This window comes from Schistocerca americana, chromosome X (genome assembly GCF_021461395.2).
Source record: "Schistocerca americana isolate TAMUIC-IGC-003095 chromosome X, iqSchAmer2.1, whole genome shotgun sequence".
NCBI lineage: Eukaryota > Metazoa > Arthropoda > Insecta > Orthoptera > Acrididae > Schistocerca > Schistocerca americana.
Genome location: NC_060130.1, coordinates 640,256,910 through 640,278,977, shown reverse-complemented (window position 1 = coordinate 640,278,977; position 22,068 = coordinate 640,256,910). Strand labels below are relative to the sequence as shown.

Sequence of the window (22,068 nt, the reverse complement as noted above, 5' to 3'; positions counted from 1 at the left end):
GGTCCCGAGTTCGACTCTAGGTCCGGCAAACAGTTTTAATCTGCCAGGAAGTTTCAACGTACAGTACTATCTGAAATAGACTACTGCAGCTTGATTGTTACTGTCCCTAACTTTTTGATATAATTCCCTCTTTGTTCTACATGATATCCTCATCCCATCAACCAACCATCCAGGTTGCCTGTTAGTGCCAGCATCCCATTTTAAATGTTCTAATGGAAAGTAACTTTCAATAAGCATGAGAAATGTGTTTAAGAAATCAAATTTATCATCCCTATTGCAGGGGTTCATTACTGTCTGAAAGCCCATTTATCCTTTTCCTAACAGAATGTACCCTTACTAATGAATAATGAACAACGATTTTGTCTATAGTTGTGCTACTGTTCCCCTGCATTCTGACTGGATAGAACACAATATGCATCAGATAATATGAATTTAAGAGACCTTCCAACATTTTTTGCTTTGCACAGTCACTTTTAAAATTAATATTAAAGTCACCACACAACCACTAATTTTTGGTACTTTCTAGGAACTGAATGAAGAACTCTCTCTAGCTTGTACAGAAACATCCTGAAATCAGAGTTATTGGACCTATAGATAACTATAGTTAAAAGTGTAATTTCACTAAATTTAACTGCTCCTGCCAAACATTCAGTGAACTGGTCAGTGCAGTGCTTTGATACACAATAAACCCAAAAGCAATACCTTTTGTCATGTACATGGCCCCTCACCCACTCTGCAAAGAGCCCACTGAAAAATAGCCAGCAATTCTGTATCCCGGTACAGGAAGCCTCTGAATTGACGCATTGTCTAAGTGGTGTTCTGACATACCGATAATGCCAGAGTCAGTATCAACAAGCAGACAAGAAGTCCATTAACTTTATCTCTAATGGCTCTTATATTTTGATGAACTGTGCTAATTCCTTCATTAATTAGATATCTCACTTTTTTTGAAGGTGGTTCCTGTGCTAGACTTCCCTTAAGCAGTGATACCTATCAGCTGAATTAAATCTAGAAACATCAATTACTACAGAAATTTTTCCACGAGTGAACCTATCCCCCCCCCCCCCCCCACTACCCTGTCACCTATAAGCTTTGTCAACCTCCTTTCCCATACCTACTGAGATGCAGACTATGCCTACTGAAGTAGGCAAGTAGCACCACTGCAGTGTGAGCCACCAGTGTCTCCTCGAGCACTACGTTAAATATGCCTAACAGCTGTATTAAGACAAGCCCAATCGTGATGCCAGAACTGCCTGATGAGGTGTACATTTAGGACATCAGTTTAAGCAGCTACACTATGTGATCAAAAGTATCCGGACACTCCCAAAAACACACATTTTTCATACTAGGTGCATTGTGCTGCCACTTACTGCCAGGTACTCCATATCAGCGACCTCAGTATTTACTAGACATCGTGAGAGAGCAGAATGGGGCACTCCTCGGAACTCACGGACTTCGAACATGGTCAGGTTATTGGGTGTAGCTTGTGAGATTTGCACACTTCTAAACATCCCTAGGTCCAATTTTCCCAATGTGATAGTGAAGTGGAAACTTTAAGGGACACGTACAGCACAAAAGCATATAGGCTGACCTCATCTGTTGACTGACAAGACTGCTGACAGTTGAAAAGGGTCGTAATGTGTAAGAGGCAGAGTCTATCCAGACCATCACACAGGAATTCCACACTGTGCAGAATCCACTGCAAGTATTATGAAAGGTGGGAGGTGAGAAAACTTGGATTTCATGGTTGAGTGGCTGCTCATAAGCCACACACCACGCCAGTAAATGCCAAATGATGCCTCGCTTGGTGTAACAAGTGTAAACATTGGCCGACTGAACAGTGGAATAATGTGTGGAGTGAAGAATCACGGTACACAATGTGCCGATCCAATGTCAGTGTGTGGGTATGGTGAATGTGCGCAAACGTCATCTCCCAGCATGTATAGTGCCAACAGTAAAATTCGGAGGCGGTGGTGTTACAGTGTGGTCGTGTTTTTCATGGACGGGGCTAATACCCCCTGTTGTTTTGCATGGCACTATCACAGCACAGGCCTACACTGATGTTTTAAGCACCTTCTTGCTTCCAACTGCCTAAGAGCAATTCAGGAATGGCGATTGCATCTTTCAGCACGATCGTGCACCTGTTCATAATGCATGGCCTGTGGCAGAGTGGTTACACGACAATAACATCCCTGTAACAGACTGGCCTGCACAGATTCTTGACCTGAATCCTATAGAACACCTTTGGGATGTTTTGGAATGCCGGCTTCATGCCAGGCCTCACTGACTGACATCGATATCTCTCCTCAGTGCAGCACTCTGAGAAGAATGGGCTGCCATTCCCCAAGAAACCTTCCAGCACCTGACTGAATGTATGCCTGCAAGAGTGGAAGCTATCATCAAGGCTAAGGATGGTCCAACACCATATTGAATTACAGCATTACCGATAGAGTGCACCACGAACTTTTCAGTCATTTTCAACTAGGTGTCCAGATAATTTTCGTCACACAGTGTATCTTTTCTAGGTCACCAACTATGTCATACTTCATGTCCTTATCGAGACTTATTCCCAGCTCCACTCTCAGTCACCTGAGACAACCCTGCACAAGGCTTACAATGGTGGTGACCTGGCACTCACTCCAACACTTCCTTCAACAGGTGGCCCACACTTCTGCAATGGCAACTACCTGAACACCAACAGCACCTTCTTCTTTCTATATAAAGTTACAACTGACTTAGGCTTCTTAACTCTTGAGTCTGGTGCATGTTTCCTACACCTACAGCTGCAAGAGACTCCTCTCATCTAAGCTCCGACAGCTGGTCAAATCTGCTGATCATACACCAAGTGAAATTGTTTGAATTACACTTCTCTTAGCAGCCTTCTCACCACCTTAAAAGTTTCCATTCCCCCACCTTCTTCCTCTTCCTCATCCTACCTAGAAGTAAATGATGTAGCATCTGCTCATGTATGTGATCACATCCTAGATTCATACTATGGCAGTTTGCCAAGGCACAGAAGTTTCCATTCATTTTCGGGTCACTGCACACTTCTGAGGACAACTCCATTCTTGGGATCACAAGATGTGAAGTTTACTTTAGTGCCCCTGTATTATTGTGGAAGAAATGGCAACATCACTTACAGGCATTTGCGTTTTGCAACTGCCACTGTTGGTCTTCCAAGTGAGGTACAACACAGCACACATCTGCCATGGTCTTTCTTCTTTTAAATATACCAACATTTCTCCAACCTTCTGTTTCTGAATAAGAATTTTTACTAGCTATTTGAAATGGATAGCACAAGACACTTTCATGATACAGCACCTGGAGAGGTCACATACTTGTGTTGACAGCAATGTTTCAGCAGCATCTTAAAATCAAAGAAGTCAGTTGTATGTATTGGAAATACATGAAATGGTGCATAGCTTTAGCTGGCAACAATCTTGTTTAACACTTGTGGGACCAAGGCCTTGCTGACCTTTCTTCATTTCCCCATAAGTGCAAAATCTGTCACAGCTCACAAAGCCGTGCCCACTCACCAAAAACTTGTGCCTTATCTATTCAAACTATTCCATGCTAAATGGAGAAGACATCAACACATGGCACTTTGAACTCTATGGGGAATCACTGCTTGGCATGAAAACCCTGTTCAATTACTAATGAATGTTTGGAACACTTTCTCTGTGATTTGATGCAGTCAGTCTTGGGACATGCAACATTGTACCAAGAACACAGCAGCACTGACAATACAGAAAAGCAAAGGCACTTTGGACTTTTCCATTACCATTCTTCAAATGTAATTAATCTCTATTTCCTGCCAAAAGAAATCATTAGAATCAACAATTCTCATTGACTAGCATACACTGCCACCCAATTGGCTACAACCAATATCAACACATAATGCTGTAAACTAGTTTACTTCTGCATATTCCCATTCACTAATGATGTATGGAATCATTTCCTGGGAACATTCAAGTTACATGGATAGTATACTCAAAATACAAACGTGTATTTATGAATTCCGGTGTGACCTCTAAAAGAAAAAAAAGAGGGGGGGGGGATATTTTTACTACTTTGCAATACATATATTCACAAATGTCCTTTGTTGTTACCAGTATTTTTCTTTTCACAGAAAATAGTGAGAAACAAGAACACAACACTAGGACAAAAAACAACATCTACAAAGACTCAAGCCATAGGCATCTGCAAAGTGGAGACAAGAAGAGGCACTTGCCACCGACACCGCCCCTCCTGCTCTAATGTAACCATTCTTACATAAAGCTTTCCTCGTGTGGCAAAAGGTAAATGCTTTGGTACAAGGAGGAACAGTCAGATGCGAGAGAGAGAAAGAAAGAGAGAGAGAGAGAGAGAGAGAGAGAGAGAGAGAGAGAACCTGCATTCAAATTAAACTTACATTCTTCTACTAAGAAAATATATAGCTATGAGAAAAGAATTACTAAGCTCCACCAATGCATGACACTATGGCCTGTCATATAGTTACAGGTGAGACAAATTGTCTGATGTACGGTTTACATATAATATTAAATTGCAGTACGTGGTGCAACTAAGTACATCCTATTTAAGCCAAACTACAACATGAAAAAGTACAAACACTCACGATAAACTCAAACAGACTATTAAAAAAGTTCTAGTCAATTGAGAACAGTCCCCTGTTGTTCATCAGCGTGTGTGTGTTTTTTTGCCGAAAGCCTACTTATTTAACAGTCTTTTTGTCATGTCTATCTGCAACTCAACATCTCTGCTATCTGTTAAAAAGCAGTAAGCAGTTAATAGTCTGTAGTGACTTAAGTGTAGATTTTCTAAAGGATTCTGAAAGAAAAAAATAACTGGAAATCTTATTTGGATCCTACAATTTGATATCAGTAATTAACTTTCCAAATTGGGTAGGCAAAGACAGTAGGACCCTAATAGCTGTTTTCTTTGATGAAGCTCAAACCAAGAAAGTAACTGTTTACCCATTAACAAATGTTCTCTCTGATCATAAAGGAAATTAAGATAATCAACACCGAAGCAATTTTGGGAGGGACATTTGTACTAGAATTTTTGTGTTTTACATTTAGGAATCGTAAGTTATTTGAAGTCAAGTTACTGTTTTAAGCAACAAAATGAGTTAATTCTAACAAATACAGCGTTCAGAATACGTACTGAACTGTCTGCAATATAATAAATAAAAGCAATGATACAGGTGGGGTTCTAGGCGCGCAGTCCGGAACCGTGCGACTGCTACGGTCACAGGTTCGAATCCTGCCCCGGGCATGGATGTGTGTGATGTCCTTAGGTTAGTTAGGTTTAAGTAGTTCTGAGTTCTAGGGGACTAATGACCACAGTAGTTAAGTCCCATAGTGCTCAGAGCCATTTGAACCATTTGATACAGGTGGGATGGGAAATTGACACGGAACTGAACAAATCTAACATCAAAATAATAATTCTCCTCTGTTAGTGGCCACAATTCAGCCAAGCCACATTTAAATGAAACTTAAATTCTTCTATTAAAGAAACATGTAGCTATGAGAAAGGAATTACTACATTGCACCAATGCATGACACTATGTAAGATCTGTCATACGGTTACAGGTGAGACAAATTGATGTATGATTTACATAGAATATTGAATTTCAGTATGTAACACAACTAAATGCATACTATTTGAACTAAACTACTGCATAGAAAAGCACAAACACTCACACTGAAATCAAACAGCCCTTTAAAAAATTTCTAGTCAAATGAGAACTGTTCATCAATGTTGGAATACACAACTTTCTCTTCACAACAGACCTACCTTCAATAGACTCACCCTTCACTACAGGTGAAATCCAAAATTTGCCACTTTCTTCCATTTAAAGGAATGTTACACTTTCATTACCTACATATTCCACTTTTGCCATGTATGACTGAATCACAAGAAATATTGTCCGCATCACTAGAACAGCTTCAACAAAATCTGCAACAATGATGTTCAACTGACCACTTCATTGTTGTTTTAATCCTGGTGAAGTAACAACAGACCGGAACTCTGATTTTGCTGTTGCCAAAACTTTAAGCAGACCTTCTTTGACACAAGAAAACTAATGTAATGACTGCAGCTTGGGAACAGGACTGACTCCAGACAATCTTTGTTCCAGCATTTCAACATTTTCTGCAGTTTTTTCCTTGGGGACATAAGTCACTCCACACAAACACCATTGAATGACGGGATTGTTCCAGGGTATAGATGGACTCTTGAATGGACGCTACCAAAAGATGGTGAGGCTAGCACTGGTCAATAGCTTGAAGGCTGCTCAAGGAGTCAGTACACAGGAGAAGTGACTCTCCAGGTCATGAGCGGATGTGCGCAAGAGCACAAGATATGGTCGCCAGCTCTGCAGTGAAAACACTGCAGCCATGTGGCAAGGAGTGCTGTTCAATATGTCCTCCACGAACATACGCAAAGGCTGTGTGACAACCAACCACAAAGCCATCGGTGCAAACCACTTCATGGCCCCGGCACATCTCGAGAATCAAGAGGAAGTGATAGCAGAGAGCCACAGAGTTAACGGAGTCCTTAGGGCCATGCGAAAGGTCCAGAAGAACCTGCGGCCTAGGTGCACACCATGGAGGAGTACATGAATGGACCTCGAGGAGAGGTGGTAACGGGAAGGACTTCAGTTCAGACAGAAGGGACCGGACAGGAACTGCAATTGTAGCCCTGACCTGGGCCAATGCCAGAGATGAACCCCCGTGGTTGGGAAAAGGAGATGGTAATTTGGATGCGCAGGAGAACTATGCGCAGTAGAACTGGTGAGCAGTTGTGCACCCCTAACCTTCAATGGAGGGACTCCGGCCTCCACCAGGACACTGGTCACCGAACTCTTTCTAAAAGCTCCCGTCGCTAGGCGAACACCACAGTGGTGTACTGGGTCGAGTAAACACAACACTGAGGGCACTGCTGAACCATAAACCAGACTCCATAAGTCAAGGTGGGACTGAACAAGGACTCTGTAGATCTGCAGCAGCGTAGAGCAATCTGCACCCCAGTTGGTGTTGGTCAAGCAGCAGAGGGCACTGAGGTGCTGCCAGCACTCTCGCTTAAGCTGACGAATGTGAGGTAGCCAAGTCACTTGGGCATTGAAAACCAGTCCTAAGAATCGATATGTCTCCACTACAGTGAGTGGATCGTCATTAAGGTAAAGTTCTGGCTCTGGATGAACGGTGTAACACCGACAGAAATGCACGACACAAGACTTCACGGCTGAAAACTGGAAGCCGTGGGCTAGAGCCCATGACTGCACCTTGTTAATGATTCCCTGTAGGCACTGCTCAGCAACACCAGTATGGGAGGAGCAGTACAAAATGTAGAAGTCATCCGCATACAGACAAGGCGAGACCGACGGCCCTACAGCAACAGTCAGACCATTAATAGCCAGTAAAAATAGAGACACTCAATACTGAGGCCTGTGGAATGCCATTCTCCTGAATACAAGGGGGAACTATGGGAGGCACCAACTTTGACACGGAATTTACAGAGTGACAGGAAGTTTTGGATAAAAATTGGGAGCAGGCCCCAGAGAACTGACTCGTACAATGTGGCATGGATATAATGTCACCAGGTCATGTCATATGGATGTTGGCATTTGGAAAAAGACTATTCAGATGGCAGACTCGAGGGACACAAGATTATCAGTGGCAGAGCAACCCTGGTGGAAGCCACCCTGATGTGGAGCCAGTAGGCCACATGACTCAAGGACCCAACCCAACCACCAACACACCATACGTTCCAGCAGCTTGCAAAGAAAGTTGGTGAGGTTGATGGGCTGGTAGCTATCCACAACAAGCAGGTTTTGACTGAGTTTGAACACTGGAATGATTGTGCTCTCCCGCCATTGCGATGGAAAGACACCATCGCACCAGACCCGGTTGAAGATGACTAGGAGATGTCGCTTGTAGTCAGATGAGAGATGTTTAATCATCTGACTGTGGATCCGATCCATTCCGGGAGCTGTGTCGGGGCAATGTGCAAGAGCGCTGAGGAGCCCCTACTCTGTAAATGGGGTGTTACAGGGTTCACTGTGGCATGTAGTGAACAAGAGGACTTCCCTTTCCATCCACCATTTGAGGATGCGAAAGGCTGGAGGGTAGTTCTCCGACGCAGAGGCTCAAGCATAGTGCTCGTCAATCACGTTTGCATCGGTAGATAACATGCCATGTATGTTAACACCTGTTGGGGCTTGGTACCCAAAAATACATTTGATCTTCATCCAGACTTGGGAAGGTGACGTATGACACCCAATGGTAGACACGCACCTCACCCAACACTCCTGCTTCTGTCATTTTATAAGCTGGCGAACGACGGCACGGAGCTGCTAAAAGGCTATTAGGTACTCTAGAGAAGTGTGCCACTTGTGTTGCTGTAGAGCTCACTGACTCTCTTTAATTGCCTCAGCGACTTCCGGTGACCACCAAGGGATTGTCTTTCACCGAGGGCACCCCAGAGAACGAGGGATCATGTTTTCCACCACAGAAATTATCGTTGTAGTGACCTGCTCAACGACAACATCGATGGCACCACATGGGGTAGATTCAGTGGTGACAGCAGCTTGAAGGCTTCCCAGGTCTGCCTTATTTTAAAGCTCATCTGGGTAGGCATCCATGGGCATGACACAGAGGGAGTGACAGGAAGATGGGGAAGTGGTCACTACCCCACAGATCGTCATTTGCTTCTCCATGGGAGAAGGCCATAACTGCAAACCGAGCTATCAATGGCCGAATATGTGCCACACTGAAATGTGTGGCAGCACTTGTATGTAAGAGGCAGAGGTCAAGTTGTGACAGTAAATTTTCGACCTCCCTACCTCGGCCAGTAAGCATGACGTCACCCCACAAGGGGTTATGCGCATTAAAATCTCCCACAAGTAGGAAAGTTTTAAGGAGTTGATCAATCAGTGCAGCCAATATGTTCAGAGGTACTGCACCATATGGAGGAAGATATACATTGCAGACAGTTATGTCCTGTGTCATCTTTATCCTGACAGATACAGCTTCAAGAGGGGTTTGAAGGGGCACAGGTTCACTACATACCGAGTTCAGGACATAGAAGCAATCTTCACCTGACACACTATTATAGTTGTTACAGTTCCTGTAATATCCCTTACAGCCGCAGAGGGCAAGGGTCCGCATTGCCGAGAACCAGATTTCCTGGAGGGCAATGCAGAAAGCAGATGTAAAGCTTAACAGTTGCTGTTGCTCAACCAGGTGGTGGAAAAAACCGCCGCAGTTCCACTGGAGGATGACGTGATCGTGAGACTGGGAAGGCATGAAACACTCAATGAGGCAGTCTACGCCTCAGGGTCATCTGCTACCACCAGATGAGTACCTCTGCGATCGACATACATTGTGTGTACGGGTCCTGTGAGGTCTAGGTCTTCAGCGAGCAAGGTCTAGGTCCTCGACGGATGCCAGAGTGTCCATCTCATCCTCAGACACAGAGCTTGTAGGTAGTGGTGGTGTGGGTGGCACCGCAGTGCCTTGGTTCTTGGGGGTCTTCTCCTTTTTAGGCTTCTCTCTCTGCTCTGTAAGTTTGTCCGGCTGGGAGGGCTTCACTGATTCAGTCTCAGGGACTGAGGAGGACCGTGAAGCCGTATGACCTGTGGTTGCTTCAGCCACTGGCGGGTGTCAGCTTTGCCAATGGTAGGAACCTGGGAAGTGAGTCAGCCAAGGGATCCCTTCCTGGCGACAGGAGCTGAAGGAAACTTGCACTTCTTCAGCTGAGAAGTGGGGACTGACGTCCCTGATGGTTGAGGGGGGGGGGGGGGGGGGGGGGGGGTTTGCTCCTGAAGTAGGTTGTACAGGAGCAGCAGGTATGGAAGTGCGCCCCTCCACCAGGGGGGCAGGTGTAGCCTTCCGCCTCCGAGAGCCAAATGCATGTCGCAGAATGGAAGCTGGTAGAACCATTGTCATAGAAGAAGTGTAGGTTGACATCATATGCACAGGATGTAGCCTCTCATATTTTCTCTTAGCCTCAGTGTAGGTCAGTCAGTCCAGGGTCTTGTATTTCATTATTTTTCTTTCTTTCTGGAGAATCCTGCATTTTGACGAGCAAGGCGAATGGTGTTTTTTGCAGTTGACACAGATGGGAGGCAGGGCACAGGGAGTATTGGGATGTGAAGGACGTCCACAATCCCAACAGGTGACAGTCGAAGTTCAGCAGGAAGACATAGGGCCGAACTCCCAGCACTTAAAGCGCCGTGTCCGGAGAGGGATATATGGCTTTACATCACAGCAGTAGACCATCACCTTGACCTTCTCGGGTAATGTGTCACCCTCAAAGGCCAAGATGGTACCGGTGGCAACCTGATTATCCCTCGGACCTTGATGGACGCACCGAATGAAACTGAAATCTCACCATTTTACATTGGCATGCAGCTCATTGTCAGACTGCAAAAGAAGGTCCCTGTGAAATTTGATACTCTGGACCATATTTAAGCTTTTATGTGGTGTAATGGAAACAGAAACATCCTCCAGCTTGTCACAGGTGAGTAGTGCCCATGACTGGGCAGAGGATGCTGTTTTGATGGTTTCATTGGCAGGCAAGATTCCCCATCAACTCTCATACATACAAGCTACTGGGGTGAATAAGCTTTGCTGCCATCCTTAGCCTGGCGTTCCTCCCATGGCGTAGCCAGAGGGGGGATGATTTGGGGTCAAATTTCTTAGCACTGAAGTTAGAACTTGAACGCTTAGAGACTGCTCGTGTTTCACCACCAGCAAGAGATGACGTACTATGCCTAAAGGCGTGTCATCTGCCCTGATGCGACCCACTCCGACCAGGTGCCCTCCCCATGGGTGCCACCAAGCCGCAGCAAAGGCCACCTGGAAGGATGGTCATTGCCAGGTGTCCCGATGCCCCAGGGTGATGGGCATCTACTCCTTGGCAAATGTGCAGAGTTAACGGCGCAGGCACCAGCAGAGCGATATCTGTGTGGTCAGGGGGTACAACCAACAGGGTACATGGTGGCCCCACCACAACAGACTGGCTACTGTGCTGGATATCAGGCGCAAACAAGCTACGAAGTCCATTATCGTAGACAGCGCAGAACGCGATACTACACAGAGGATGGAGGAAAATGCACCCAGGAAGGTGGCCTCACCCAAGAGATGGAGAATGGACAGGACTGAAATGTGGCGATGAGAAAGTGGACTAAAGATCTCTATGCACAACGGACACAATGAACCATTTAAGGTGCCCTTCTGCAATTGGCTCACTATTTGGAAAACTTTTGAAGAAAGGAGGTCAAACCCTACAGGGAACCATCAGATAAAGGCTGAAAGATTAGAGACTCCTTTTAGTCGCCTCTTACGAGAGACAGGAATACCTCGGGCCTATTCAAACCCCCGGACCTGCAGGGGAGCCTCAAGAATGGCCCACTAGACTATAAACAAGGTTGCAATAATACACTGCTTCAGTGTTTTGTTCAGTAGACAAAAGGCAATAATCGGTGGTAAAATTTACATGTTCTACAATGAAAGTTTTGTAAAATGATAATTACATGATAAAATATATACTTTTAGCTTTATTTTGCCCAATTCTAGGAACTATATGTCAATAAATGCACCTTCATTGCAATGTCCTTGTTTTCCTGAAATTGCCTGCAGTGTCTTACAGTACAGATACTCCTCAGTGGAAATCAGATTAACTTTTTTCATGAATGGTTTACAAGAGATCACACGGGGTGCCGAGCGAGGTGGTGCAGTGGTTAAACACTCGACTCGCATTCGGGAGGACGACGGTTCAATCCCGTGCCCGGCCATCCTGATTTAGGTTTTCTGTGATTTCCCTAAATCGCTCCAGGCAAATGCCGGGATGGTTCCTTTCAAAGGGCACGGCCGACTTCCTTCCCCGTCCTTCCCCAATCCGATGAGACCGATGACCTCGCTGTCTGGTCTCCTTCCCCAAAACAACCCAACCCACAAGGGGTGAAATTTATAACGTACCAAAAAAATTCAAACATAAAATTTAATATCTTCCATGATAAAGTCATATTAGTATTTGAAAATAGCTTTGCACATTAGCTTATCAGAAAGGACATTATACAAACATGAAAAAAAAGTATCACTACAGGGATTAAAGTGTCTTGTGAAAGGAAAGGGGAAATGTATCTGTTGGTAAGAACAAGTAGACATCCTGCAGTAGTTGCACAATACAAAACTTGCTCAAAATTAATCCTGCAGTAGTTGCACACTACAAAACCTGCTCAAAATTACTAAGATGAGTTATTAAGAATCTAGGAACATGCAAATATTGTGGGATATCAGTTATTCCAACAACAGACTTAAGGCTATGTGGAATGTAGCGAAATGCTAACAGGCCACAGAACAGGATAACAGTTCTACTGAACTGAATGGAAGGGCTTTAAATGGTGAGTCAATGGTAGCAAATATATTTAATAATTAGATTAAATTAGATTAATATTTGTTCCATAGATCATGAATACGACACTTCGTAATGATGTGGAACGTGTCAGGTTAATAAAAGATGTCTGTACAAGATATTACATTACACAAAATATTGCACGACACTAATGTTCAAGTTTTTTTCCCTTAATTTATATCTAAAAATTCAGCCAATGAATAGAAGGAGTTGTCATCTAGAAATTCTTTTAATTTATTTTTAAATGTTAGTTGGCTATCTGTCAGGCTTTTGATGCTGTTTGGTAGGTGACCAAAGACTTTTGTGGCAGCATAATTTACCCCTTTCTGTGCCAAAGTCAGATTTAACCCTGCATGGTGAAGATCATCCTTTCTCCTGGTGTTATAGCTATGCACACTGCTATTACTTTTGAACTGGGTTGGATTATTAACAACAAATTTCATAAGTGAATATATATAATGTGAGGATCCCTAGATCCTTAAATAGATGTCTGCAGGATGACCGTGGGTGGGCTCCAGCAATTATTCTGATTACACGTTTTTGAGCAATGAATACTTTCCTACTCAACAATGAATTACCCCAGAATATGATGCCATACGGAAGCAGTGAATGAAAGTAGGCATAGTAAGCTAATTTACCGAGATTCTTATCACCAAAATTTGCAATAACCCTAATAGCATAGGTAGCTGAACTCAGACGTTTCAGCAGACAATCAATGTGTTGCTTCCAGTTTAACCTCTCATCAATGGACACACCTAAAAATTTTGAAAATTTTACCTTAGCTACAGACTTCTGTTCAAAGTCTATATTTATTACTGGAGTTGTGCCATTTACTGTACGGAACTGTAAATACTGCGTTTTATCAAAATTTAAAGAGAGTCCGTTTGCTAAGAACCACTGAATAATTTTGTGAAAAACATCATTTACAATTACATCACTTAGTTCACGGTTTTTGGATGTTATTATTATACTTGTATCATCAGCAAAAAGAACTAACTTTGCATCTTCATCAATGTGGAATGGTAAGTCATTAATGTATATCAAGAACAGTAAAGGACCTAAGACCGAACCCTGTGGGACCCCGTACTTGATAGCCCCCCAGTTTGAGGAATCAGCTGATGTTTTAACATTACATGAACCACTTATTTCAACTTTCTGTATTCTTCCAGTTAAGTATGAATTAAACCATTTGTGCACTGCCCCCCTCAAACCATAATGATTTAGCTTATCTAAAAGAATTCCATGATTTACACAATCAAAGGCCTTTGAGAGATCACAAAAAATACCAATGGGTGATGTCCGGTTATTCAGAGCATTTAATATTTTATCAGTGACAGTGTATATAGCATTTTCTGTTGAAAAGCCTTTCTGAAAACTAAACTGACATTTTGTTAGTACTTTATTTTTACAAATATGGGAGGCTACTCTTGAATACATTACTTTCTCAAAAATTTTTGATAGAGCTGTCAGAAGAGAGATTGGGCGGTAGTTGTTGACATCCGTGTCCCACTTTTTATGCAATGGTTTTACAATGGCATATTTCAGTCTATCGGGGAAAACACCCTGCTCCAAAGAGCTATTACATATGTGGCTGAGAATCCTACTTATCTGTGGGGAACAAGCTTTAAGTGCCTTGCTGGAAATGCCATCAATTCCATAAGAGCTTTTACTTTTCAGTGAGTTTATTATTTCACTGATTTCAGAGGGAGAGGTTGGTGGAATTACGGTTGTTTCAAACTGCACAGGTATGGCCTCTTCTATTAGTAGCCTTGCCTCTTCTAGTGAAGATCTAGACCCTATTTTCTCCACAACATTTAAAAAATGATTATTGAAAATATTTTCAATTTCTGATTGTTTGTTAGTGCACTTGTCATTCAGTTTTATGGCACTAAAGTCTTCCTGTGCTCTTGGTTGCCCTGTTTCCCTTTCAATAATATTCCAAATTGCTTTAATTTTATTACCAGAGTTACTGACACGATACACATGCCTCTGGACTTTTTAATAACTTTTCTTAGTACCGCACAATAGTTTTTATAATATTGAACAATTTCGGGGTCAGTACTCCCTCTTGCTGTTAGATACAGTTCTCTTTTACGGTTGCAAGATATTCTTATTCCTTTAATTAGCCACGATTTTTTATATGTTTTCTTGGAATCATGTTTAACTATTTTCTTGGGAAAACAATTTTCAAATACGCTTAAAAATGTATCGTGAAATAAGTTACATTTCAAGTTTGCATCAGGTTCCTTATACACTTCATCCCAGTCTAGTTGCTGTAGGCTTTCCCTAAAGTTTGCAATATTTATATTGTTAATTGAACGCACTGCTTTGAAAGTCTGATTTGATATACTGCATGGAGCTATGTCATGTACTGTAACTAGCTGTGCACCATGATCTGAAAGACCATTCTCAACAGGATCTTGGTCTATAAAAAAGTTATCTATCAATGTACTGCTGTTCTTTGTTATCCGAGTAGGAAAATCAATGACGGAGTTCAAATTGAAAGAACTGAGTAATACTACAAGGTCATTCTTCCTATTACACTCTTTCAGGGAATCAACATTGAAATCCCAACAAATGATCATTTGCTTCCCCCTGTCTGACAGAGCACAACAAAGCATCCAAGTTTTCTAGAAATAGCTGGAAATTCCCTGAGGGGGACCTATACACTGTTACAATTATGAAAGTGCCATCATTTAGTTTAAGTTCAGTGGCACATGCTTCCATATGTTGCTCTACACAAAATTTTTTAGTTTCTAAATTTTTTTACACTGTAGAAGCTTTTGACATATATGGCAACTCCTCCTCTCATCATATTATCTCTACTTACATGTGCAGCTAATTTGTACCCATTGATGCTAACCTTTTGCATATCAGTGACAATGTGATGCTCAGACAGGCATAGTACATCTATTACATTTTTAGTTTCTATATCTTCTAAACAAAGCAGAAGCTCATCAATTTTATTCTTCAATCCCCCAATATTTTGATGAAATATACTAACATTATTTTTCACCTTCCTTTTGTGAGTATCTTGAACTTTTTTAACATCTTTAGTACTTGCCTGGCGGAGTTTCCCACTGGACACTGATCTTACACTAAAAAAGAGTTTCCACCATGAGATGTAGTTCCTCCCCCCTTTAAATTTCCTGCTATCAGCCCAGCCAGTTTACCCTTCCCTTTCTTGTTGAGGTGTAGGCCATGTCTAGTATAGTCCCACCTACAGAGTGAATCAACAGGAACCACACCAATGTGTGACCCCGCACCAGATCCAAGTAGCCGTTCCAACTCCAAATTAACTCTCCTGACAGAAGAGCTCAAATGAGGTCGGTCATGGCACTCCAGAACGGACACAAACCCAACACTGGTATGACTCGATGTTGATGCAATCTTTGCCAGGTCACACACTATGCTGTACCCCGGATCTCAGTCAATACTGTTGCCCGGCCCACCCACAATAACCACGGTATCTTCCTTAGTAAAGCCTCTACATAGTGAACCTAAATCCTCTGTAACCTGCCTCAGTCCAGCATTAGGTTTGAAAAAACTTGTGACCTGGTATTCTGACCCTAATTCATCCTGCAGAAGTTGGCCCACACCCCTAGCATGCAAACTACCTAGCAACAAGACTTTCTTTCTCTTTGCAGACTTCCCTACATTCTTATTCAATTTGCTGCTGAAAGCTTGTTGAGACCTGTCTACATCTACTTCTGTGAGAGGCTCATCAGATTCTGACTGAGGCAACAGGTCAAACCTATTTTGTACATTAATAACAAAGCTGTCAGAAGAATTTCTTTGCCTGTTCCTTATGCCTGTTGCCACTTCCCACCCATTTACCCTTCTCCCACTTAACCTGCCCAGTTCTCGCGTAGCCTCATCTAACTCAGCCTGAAGGGCAGCAATTTTCCCCTCTTGTTCCACAATCTTTCTATCTCTACTGCATAGCCTACAGAACCACTGATGAGTCTCGCTCATTTTCCCAATTCCCACGCCACTACAGTTGCCCCAATGAAAAAAGTTACTACATCCATCACACCAGACCCCAGAGCTAACGATTCTATGGCACGTCAGGCACTTTACACTCATGGTACAAATCGATTTTAGTCAGAAATATAGTAGAAAGTAAAGAGAAAACTCACAGCATTCTGTTGAAAAAGCAACTCTCATAAAATTCAATTATATGAATGTATCACCAACTTCTCCCTATGAAATTATACATTCACTCAAAAATAAAAGCACATCTGGGTTTGATGGTGTTTTCAATAGAGTGCTAAAGATTTTTTTCCATATAGTACGTCTTGTCTTATCCAAAATATGTATTACATCACTAACTTGGGGCATTTTTCCAGAGAGATTGAAATATGCTATTATCAAACCCCTCCAAGAAAGGTGACAGGAGTGAGGAATTTCAGAAGAGTTGCCCTACTGAGAATGCCATTAACAAGTCCACCCACCACATTTTACATTCACTAAATAAAATAGAACTGGCTGCTATTTTCTGCGACCTATACGAGGCATTTGACTATACGAATGACACAGTATTCTCCTAGTTAACTAACGTTTTGTGGGGTTGATGGTACAGCCAATTAACGAATAATGTCATACTTAACCAAACGTATGCAGCGAGTTGTACTTGGTAACTGAACTAACACAATCTGGGGATGTAATTCTGACTGCGGAGAAATCAGGTTTGACAGAAACAAAAGCAGTGACCTCAAAAGTATCAACAGCTGTTTTCCTGCAACTGCTCTCACCCTCAATTTTAAAAACACATCAACTACAGTTCTGCACATCTAGAGATTCTACACCAATAATACGTGAAACACATGGTAATAATAAATGAAACACATGGCGAGGAAAAAATACAGTGGAAAATTCAAAATTCTTAAGTTTCCACACTGATGAAAATTTGAACAGGAGAAAGCAAATTTTGGAACTCTTAACACAAATTAGTTCAGCCACTTTTGCACTTTGAATCACACTGCAAATCTTGGGGGAGTGAGAAATCAGTAAACTAACATGTTTTACATACTTTCATTCAGTAATGTCACACGAAAGTCTTCACAAGTCAAAATGTATGTGTGGTGCTCACCCATGATCATGCTGTCAACATCTGTTTAAGGAGTTGGGCATTTTGACTGCTGCTTCACAGTGTATTTATTCACCTATTAAGTTTCTAGTATATAGTCCACTGCAGTTCAAAAGGAACAGTGACATACATAATTACAGCAACAGAATGAGAAATGACATTCATTATCCTACATTCAGGTAGTCTTTAGCACAAAACAGGTGCACAATGCTACAACTAAAATTTTTGATCACTTAAGCCAGACAGACAGCAAAGTAAATTTTGAAAACAAACTGAAAAGGTCTCTCCTTGACAACTCCTTGTATTCCACAGAAGAATTTCTATTACTGTAATGTATAAAAGGTGGTGGGTAGGAATTACGCCTACTAATTCTGATCTGTATATACAACAAAACAAATCTTACAAATGTTCAGCACATATCCATATTTACAAAATAATATGCGACGTGAATGTAAAGTGACCCATTCCATATCATTAAGATATATCACACAAAATAAACCATGGAACACAAAACTAACCAGCCACCTAACTACTCCAGTGGGATAAGAACTTTTCTGCCTTAGATGCGTCAAACAGATGTGTGATGATTTCCAACTGCTAACACAAAGGAACACATCTTTTCAAAATAACTTCAGTCACCCTCTAGTTTAAGTATAAATGACTTTTAGGCATGAAATTAAATGTCATAGAGAACGTAATGTCAAGAAGCTATTAAATGCTTCCTAGTTGCTCATGTATGGCTTCTGAGACACAAACAGCTTACATATGGTAAAAGCAGAGGTCTAAATAACATGCAACAACTGTCTGCTGGAGCCACCCTACAAACACACATTCGTGGCCGGACATGGTACTGTTTTTCCCCTCCCTTCGTGTATCACCTAGCACAAAGTTTTAAAGGGTGCCATGTAATTAAGAAGTTGAATATTAATTTTACTTGTACTGCCCATGGTAAGTTTCAAAACAATAACAACGATGTAACGGCACTCAAATACCTGATCTAAATACTTTTACAATTAAGTACCATTTTATTTAGATGTTGCTCCCAAATGTGAAACTTCAAAACTGGTATGGGCATCTAAAAAAACATGTAAACATCTCGAATTTAGAAATAATATCGCTCTTGGTTGGTCTTTCCATTACAGTAGGAAATATACTCCAAGTACGCACGACCATACAAATGTGATAAACAACTTACATAATTACGGAAATAACACGTGTTTCCCTCAAACAAGAAGTCATGCAGACGAACAACTTACTATCACACCTCATTTAATAAAAACTTGTTACTTTTGACACTTGAAAACTAGAATCACAACATCACTTCGGATATGCCGCCTAAAGTGTTTTCACGAACTGCTGCCAACTGTAGTCTACAATACAAACTCCATTTAGCTGTCCTATTTAAATTCCGAAGCGTCTCATTATCTCTGTAAATGTAAATATTATTTCATATTATGGGGATGTGTACGAATATGGAAAAGCAGTATTCCCAAAGAATACGTTATAGCACCTGTAAGAGAAATCAATTGATAAACTATTTATTTCATTTTTGTTTTACGAAAATTTTGATAACTTGCTCTATTACATTTCATTATCGTATGTTTCGCACAAACAGGACCAAAAACATCCGCATTTAGGAACTATATTAGCATTTAGTGGTAGTCGGATGCGTCCTTGATGAAGGACTTATCCTGGCTTTTTCCTGAAGTGAATTAAAAACCTAAAACTCATGATGTCCAGAAAGACATGAGCCTCAATTCTCCGAAATCTGAAGCCAGTGTTTCAACAAATGAACTACCTCACTAGTTTACACCTAAGTTTTAACTGGAACAAGTTATCTGTGTTATATGAAAAATAATTGCAACTGTTCATATTGTCCCTCAACGCTTTTCACTCCACACACCATTGCAAATGTTTCTAGGACCACGACCATGCTGACAAGCCTCTGTTATCTGTTTGTCTTCCCATCTCTCTGTGTGAGAAACTGAGTCAGTATCTCCTCATGATGAATGAGATGTTTAATTCAGAACAATCGTTAGACATCCGGCATTATCAAATGGTTCTGAGCACTATGGGACTTAACTCCTGAGGTCATTAGTCCTCTAGAACCTAGAACTACTTAAACCTAACTAACCTAAGGACATCACACACATCCATGCCCGACGCAGGATTCGAACCTGCGACCGTAGCGGTCGCGCGGTTCCAGACTGAAGCGCCTAGAACCGCTCGGTCACACAACCGGCCCGTCATTATCCACTAGCGATCTTGGGTGTGTGGTTTTCCAGCAAAAAGCATTACATTGTTACCATGTGTAATACGATATACTATAACATGGCAGATGTTGTCACTTTTTTATTAATCCCTACTCTGAGTACTGCTATACTGAAAGAAGACTTTTTCTGGAACTGCAATTCATTTAATTGTCATGTTACATGCCGCACCCATAAGTGGGCTTATCATACATCCGGGATTTGCTCGGGAGTCCTGGTTTTTTTAGTGCTGCTCTGGGTAACGTCCAGGAATGCAAAAATGTCCGGTGTTTGAGAAATTTATGACTACCGAGGATTTTTTAAAAATCTTAGACCCATATGTTCTACAAGACATAGCTGGACATTCTCTTAAGGCCGTGCCTCTCTCGGCAAATCTTTGAGCTGATGTCGATTTACGAACTGAAATTACCCAGTTAGACGAAGAAGAGAGTGTACAAGCTCTTAATGAAATTATAAAATATTCCACAAATATTTATGTCCTATTCGATAAACGTAAATTGTTGTTCAAGTTATGAAAAAGTAATAGATACTACTGAATAGGAAAAATTATAAAGTAGCTGAGTTTGTAATGACTTTGCTTGGGACATTTGCTCCAGCTGAAAGATTTTTTTTCTTTTTTTCAATTATAGGGAACATTTGTTCTGAGAAAAGGCGTAACTGCCAGTATATGCTGTTAAAGATCCCCCAAATGTTAAAATTAATTCAAACCTTTCTTGTAGTGAATTTTGCGAGCTAATTAAAACAAAAACAAACTATTTCTGAAAGAACTTATGTCTAGCGAAAAATATAAATGAACAAATAAATTATGATATTCTGGCAAACTGTTACGACTTTCAACTAACCCAATTTCAAAAATATGTTCTGAGTTGGACTCAAAAAGTATGGTAATATGTCCTGCGTCAGACCCAAAAGATATGATTAGCCTACCGGTGCAATATATTTAACGACGTGAAGGACTTGTCTGTTGATAGTTTACATATTAATTTAGACAAGCATAAGAATTGAGTTTAATAATAATAGTACATACCGCTACCAGTATCAATTTTCTTCCACTACACAAACAGCATATTTCTAAATAACAAATTTTCCTCAATAAAAGGTTCTGCAGACTCTTTCCAAATTCATTTTTGTTATTTGTCAAGCATTTGATGTCCTCAAATAAGGTACGTGTCACACAGTAACATGTTTTAAAGTTAATCTGCACGAATTTGTTGCAATAATATGGAACAAATCATTTTCACTGGTTACAAATACACGATTTGTTTGAGTACGGTAACATGCTGCCCATTTCCAAGCTTAATTTTATAAGGATAAGCTAGTTATTCTTTTATACAAGGTACTCATTTGACTAGCAATATAGTTAAAACTGGAGTTTTCTTTTCTTGCCGTGCAGGCTATGAATTTTAAATTAAATATTCGTGTATACAGGAGGTTATCTAGGAGAAATGATCTTAGGCTAGATTTAAAATTAACTTTGCCGCTGCCATGCATTTTGTTGCCTGGGCAACTGGTCAAAGACTCCTGTGGCTGACAGCTTTAGTAACAAATAATTACGGTAATTTTTCTTGTAATGTTGTAGCTGTGGATAGCAGTATGCTTATCAAACTGTGATGGATTATTTATGACAAACTACATTTACAAATATAAATACAGTGGAGGAGTAGTTAAAATGCGTAACTGCTTGAAGTAAGGCATGTACAATGTGAATTAGGCTAAATGCCATAAGTTATTTTCAATACTCGTTTTACTGCTGACAACAATTTATTTTTAAATGATGAATTACACACAAAAAGTGTGCCATAAGAAATTAATGAGTGCAAGTAAGCAATATATGTTACAGTATTAATTTTATTTGCTTACAAAACTATCCATTATGCAAAGAATGTAAGTCACTGACTGTAATGTTTTGAGCAGATCACTAAAATGTTTCTTCCAGTTCAAATTTCATCAAACCATACACTCAAAAATTCTGAATGTTCGGCTCCATTTACAGTCTGCAGTTCATGTGCTACATTAATTGTTGGAGATATTTTATTTGCTTACAGAATGGAATATTCTGTGTGGCTTTTTTATCAGTAAGGCAGATGTCATTTTTACAGAATAATTTAATATTTCTTTGAATCATTTTGTTAACCTGTAGCTATCTCTCTAACAGGACTAATTATTAACATTCAGAAGCATGAGGAACAGAATTAAATCCGACACTAAACGCAGTGGAACTCTTTTTTGAGTCTTCACAGTCTCCAAAGATCATTCACCTTTCAGCAATGTTGCATTTATCTGGACAAT

The 22,068-nt window shown here is 41.1% G+C and overlaps 1 protein-coding gene across 7 annotated transcripts in view; it reads right to left on the bottom strand.

Moving 5' to 3' along the window:
• The window catches only part of LOC124556688 (centromere protein J), a 288,468-nt gene extending 269,594 nt beyond the window's left edge, over window positions 1–18,874 (bottom strand). For all 7 annotated transcript variants that reach the window (XM_047130658.1, XM_047130657.1, XM_047130659.1 and 4 more), the window contains exon 1: window positions 18,705–18,874. The gene's annotated coding sequence lies outside the window, so the exon portion shown is untranslated. The remainder of the gene's footprint in view (window positions 1–18,704) is intronic.
• Window positions 18,875–22,068: the final 3,194 nt, after the last annotated feature.